Here is a 5,768-nt window from a genome sequence, read left to right as displayed (position 1 = left end):
TGAGTAGCAGTTAAGTTCAAACTTTTCGTAAAATTTATTCGATCGACAGGTTGCAGGAAAAAAGTATCATAAGCTTTCAAATTGTCATTTATGTATTTGGAAAATATATATATATATATATATATATATATATGCTTTTCCTTAATTATGGGTCCCGCAGATCGGTAAGATACGGTTCCCAACAGAACACCGAAGTCAAGCATCACTGGCTGCTATGCTAGGAAGCGGATGGGTGACCACTTTTGATCAGCCTGAGTAGGGGCCCGAGGGTGAGCGGTATCGGTCCTCGTTAACCTTACCAATGTTTTCTTTTTTTGGAGGAAGCGCGAAAAATCAACCTATTTTTTAAATTTCATTAATAAATACGAAGAAGTGAAACAAAACATAATACACACGTTTTAATCTGAAATTGTAATATTTTTTTTTTATGAGCAAAAAACATTTAATGTATATCCCGGTCTTGGTAACGAAAAAAGTTAAATATTAGTTTTTGTATGATAGTTTTTAAAATAAGGGACAACAGAAAGTGATACTTTCTAGTGAAGTGTTAGGATATTCTAATTAAATTCAGCAGTCATCGTATATACAAATGTCCCACAATCTAGCAGACTCCCAAACAGCAGATTGTTGTTGCTTCAGGCAGATTAAAAACGTAATAAAACGAAACGTCTCAATTAATAATAAATAAATACATGTTGACTCGGGATGATGAGGGAAGGCTACCGAAGCAGAATTGCGATGGCATGGGATGTTTCCGTCGGCGTAAGTACCTTAATTATTGCTTTCCTTAACTTGTGGTTATGGCTTTCAAATATACAGAAAACTTGCAAAGAAATGGTAGAGAAGCATCTTTATTACAAATAATGATTTAATTTAAAACCTTGCTCCAGTACAAAAGAAGAACGGTCGGTGAACGGTCGGTGTTTGCTAGAAAAGATAATATTGTTATAAAAGTGGTTTTACCTCCACCTGTGTTCTTTTTATATTCCAAGTTTCTTCAGATTTATTGTAAAATTCCGTCCGAATGATTTGAAGAGGTGAACTGACACGAAGAGGAATTTTTTCTTTGGAAATTAAAATTAGAATTAAAGGGACTCGCATTTTTACCTGTAAAATGTAGTATGCAAGAACTTGCTTGAATTGCAAAATAAATAAATCTTATGTTCACTCAAAAATTGGAAAAAATGATGGAAAAAATTAAAATATTGCTCTCATTTAATGGAACACAATATGCTGTTTTTTCTCTCCAGGGGAGTGATTGTCCCCAAAACCGGTGTGCCAATGATTTTACCTTTCTGCTTTTACAACGATTTAAAATATCATTACTTAAATTACAATACGGAACATTTTGTTTATAACCGACGTTAAACAGTTGAACCGTTTTTAGGATTTAAGACTATCAATCCATAGCCTAGTCATTTAGAACCCGAACCAGGAGACGAGGCAACTTCTGATTCATGAATTAAAGCAAATTTTCCTTTGTGGAGGACGTTTTAATGGAACTGAGCAGCATTTGCGTAACACGGAGAAGAAAAACTTAAGGAAACCTCTTACTGTTAGCCATGCGACAAGGGGACTCTTACCCATGATCCGTTTATCACAGAGAATATTTAACACTGGGGTCCATGCTCACCGGAAGTAAAATTCTTATCGACCAGCCTTCATTGGGATTTAAACTTGGATCAAATCATGGGGAGGCGAGAGCTTTCTGGGACCCGAAATACGGCATTCGAGAACATTTTGAAGCTCTTATAAAAACAGAAAAATACAGTCTTTTTTGGACTGAAAAGAGTTTTGAGGGACTAAGCGAGGGGATTATTACGGATCATTTTAGTTTCTTGTGGGCATCATATAGGGTGACCACAAATAATTTTTATGCAACCTAAAATGCAATTTTTATTTTTTAAATTCTCTACTCTTTTTCGTACGAGTGAATGTTATATTTTAATGATATTGTTTACTTATTCCAATATTTATCATTGTTTTAAATTGTTATTTGGCACTTTTGTTTAATTATTTAACCATCAAACACAGCGTAAGAAAGTATTCAGTTATAATTTAACAGTCGATTTAAAAAAAAAATGCTAATTAACAATAATTTTATCATTGTTTTAAACTATTTTTTGGCACTTTTTTAATTATTTGGCACTTCTTTAATTATTTAACCATGAAACAAAACATACGAAAGTACTCAGTTACAATTTAACAGTCGATTTGAAAAAAATACTGCTAATTAACATTAGTTTTAACATTGTTTTAAATTGTTACTTGGCACTTTTTTTAATTATTTAACCATCCAAAAAAAAACATAAGAAAGTTTTCGGTTATGACTTAACAGTCGAATTAAAAAGAAAGAAAAAAAAACCGCTAGAAATTTCGTTTGGAAAATTAACTGAACATTTATTTTGTTACTCGTGAAAGCAGAAAAAAATGAACAGAAATACGCTTTGAAAAGTGAAAGAAAACATTCAATACTTACGTAACATAAATATTGAAGAGAAAATAGCCATACAATTAATAATGACAACTGCTCACAGGCCTTATAGAGCAAGGATAAGTGATCTCTGTATAGTCATTCCACTTCAACTCTTGATTAAATGTTATCATAAACACTATCTGAAGACGTTGACATGTTTATTTTCGGATTTTATTTACAGTTCAAACCTTTATTTGCTGACAAATTTATTTTTAAAGAATTTCTTGAATAGTTCTTCAACTAACGATTTTCTGATTCATAATCAAGAATATTTCGTTTTCGGAGATTTGTCAGGAGATATAAATTTTTAATTTTTTTTTTAAAATATTTCCTGATCGATAATACAGTCAAACCCCGTTATAGCGAACTCTCGGATAGAGTGAATGAAATGTACGCTCCAGTGCCTTGCTATACATACGTATAATGTAATTTTTTGTGGATAGAGTAAACCAAAAGAGGAGAGGATAGTATGTCTTCTACTGATTTTTTTTCGCTTCATTTTTTGGTCATTTTGAAATTTCTACTTAAAATACAAAAGACCGATTTTTAAAACCATCCATTGTAGTCATAAGCATTTTTTCTTGCTTGCTTCTTCAATCTCAGTTTCCCATTCCTAACTTTTTTATTTATAAAAAATTAAAGTGAACACATTTTTTTATTACTACACATTGTTTCTTAATCATTTTTGTATTTCTGTTTATGGGTCATTTATTTAAATAACGTGTCATACAAGGGAGCTGTTTAGAAAAATGAGTTAAAAATTTTGCAGTACGGATAGACTGAACTCCCGGTTATAGTGAACTGACTCGAAGATTCCCTGTAGCAGGGTTTGACTGTAGTACGATAGGTACTTTATTGACGTCGCATTAGAGCTGCACAATGGACTATTGGCAACGGTCTGGGAAACATCCTTGAGGAGGCATGCCATCTGCAGAGGGGATGGCTCCCCTGCTTTGGTAGCCCTGCGTGCAAAGTCAAGCACTTTACGGTAGAACAATTTAACGACACCATGGTCCCTGAGCAGGATGATCAAAGTGGTCACCCACCCGCTTATTGATCTGTGATGCTTGACTTCGGTGTTCTACTGGTAACCGGTTCTTTAAGATCAGTCCACTGCAGGGCGATAATAGTAAGAAGGAAAAGAAGAAATGGTAGGAGGTTCCGCCCTATGCACGACCAACTCTCAGAATTGCTTCACAATCCAAACTCGCTTCGCTTGCTCATTGGATACGCTGCCTCCGACTAACCTTGTATACTCTTTTTTTGAAGACTAAAGTTTAAAATAAAACTTTTCTCTGTATAAAATTCTAATTCATAGATTTGGTTACGCAGTGCAAAATTCAATGTTTATATTTATGTTCAAAGATTAATGTGAAACTGCAAGCAGTTTACAGATTTTTTCTTAAGCATACAATTCTAAATTTCAGCGTTCAGAAACGCGTAAAGTGTTTCGTTTTATCGTAAAATTGGTAAGTATACAAAAAAGAAAGAAAAGTGTAAGAAAAATGAATAAAAAGGTTTAAGTTGAAATAATATTTTGTTAACAATTCAAACTTCTCCGAGGTGATTCTTAACCTCTAAATATTATTAACCTCTAAAAATTAGATACTTTAAAATGATGTGAAAAACTGTATACCTTAAAATTCAAATTTTTTTAGACTATTCTTAAATAAAATAGACTGGTGTGCAAAACTTAAGCAACAAGTGCGTTTTTTGTCATAACTCTACAAGAAATCATCCGATTGACATGAAATTTGAATATGATGTAGGGGAGAGGGGGGCACATGTGAACAGGGGGCAGATGTGAACATGATATGTTTTACCAATATGATTTGAAATAAAAAATCCTGAAAAATTTTCAATTGATGGCAGTACTAGTCCTAACTTTTTGCAAAACTTTCGAGGCAATGAGACATTTTGTTGTTCTATTCTGACAATTTCTTTGTATCAGCTGGTGTTGTATATATTATAATCACTCACTTCTTCAAGTGAAAGCATAGTATAAATCCACTAATAAGCTAAAATTAACTATTGCAGACCATTATATGAACATTAGGTAAGTTTATGACAATTATTCTTTTTTTTTACTCAATTAAAAATTCTTTATTTTGCAAGTTAGGTTTAAGAAGGAAGATGGGGCACTTGTGAACAAAACATCTGGGGCAGTTGTGAACAGTTCACATGCGCCCCTACATAGTATTAAGATTATTATCCTCATGATATTATAAATTTAAAAAACATGTATGCATTTAAAATTATTATTATTTAATTTTCTATAATTAATTTATTAATTTTTTCCTTAAAGTTTTTTCTTTTTATTAAATGGTTGATCGCGCATAACGCATATTAACTCATACACCTGAAAAAGATGGAATTGCTAAAGCTACAAATGAAAAGATAGAAAAAAAGAAGAAAAAAAAGGCATGAAAGAGTATTAGAGAAGAAAGAAAAAGGCCCATTACAACTTCTGAGGAACATGAAGTTGCGAAAAACCCAACAGCGGAAAAATTATTGTACAACTGAAAAATTATTTTCCTACTGACAGTACTGTTGTACAATTTAAATTCACTTAGTTAGCCACAACCCCTTCAGTATAATGCGTATTTATATCTGTTATATTAAAGATTTTTTTCTTTGAAATGTGATGATTGCTTTGTGTTTTTAATCTTGTTCATATGTGCCCCAGGCATGTTCACATGTGCCCCCAATAGGGGCACATGTGAACAATTTAAGCAATTTTTCTAAACTCTCATAAAGTAGAGAAATATTTTATTGAAAAATCTCAAAAAATTCCATAAGACAAAGAAAATACTATTTAAACATATGGACTTCCTTACTGTGAGAAATTGATGATATTTTTTGAAAAATGAAGAAATAAAAAAAAATTTTCACATGTGCCCCCCTCTCCCCTACATTATTTTGTACTTAAACGATGGTAAAAGAATAATGGCGCAGAAATGAATATAAAGCTTAAAGTAGGGTATGGAACAAAAAAAGGCTTTATTTGACATATAAAGGAGTTACACATGATTGCCTGAAGAAGCGTAAGTACAACTGGCAGATTTGCCCTAGTATGGGATATGCCCCCCCCCCTTACTGTAATTGTTGCTTGGCATCGTCTCTCCATGCTAAGCATCAGATTATCCAGGAGTTCTTGGGGTAAACGTCTCCATTCCTCATTTAACGCATCTTTCAGCTGATGGGTGTTACCAGGAGGATACTGTCGTGTCGCAAGACGTCTCCCTAATGCATCCCACACATGCTCTAAGGGATTTATAAAAATATGTTTAAT

General features: G+C 32.8%; 1 protein-coding gene across 4 annotated transcripts in view; it reads right to left on the bottom strand.

Annotated features, from left to right (window-relative positions):
• Positions 1–5,768, bottom strand: part of LOC107442432 (organic cation transporter protein) — a 45,766-nt gene that overhangs the window by 31,268 nt on the left and 8,730 nt on the right. The window contains exon 1 of one of the 4 annotated variants that reach the window (XM_043051028.2): positions 2,480–2,615. The exons of the other annotated variants lie outside the window; for them this stretch is intronic. The gene's annotated coding sequence lies outside the window, so the exon portion shown is untranslated. Of the gene's footprint in view, positions 1–2,479; positions 2,616–5,768 lie in introns of those variants that run through there. 4 annotated transcript variants of the gene reach the window in all.

The sequence above is a fragment of the Parasteatoda tepidariorum genome, chromosome 3 (genome assembly GCF_043381705.1).
Source record: "Parasteatoda tepidariorum isolate YZ-2023 chromosome 3, CAS_Ptep_4.0, whole genome shotgun sequence".
NCBI lineage: Eukaryota > Metazoa > Arthropoda > Arachnida > Araneae > Theridiidae > Parasteatoda > Parasteatoda tepidariorum.
Note: the sequence above shows the minus strand (reverse complement) of the source record. Positions and strands in the feature narration are given on the sequence as shown.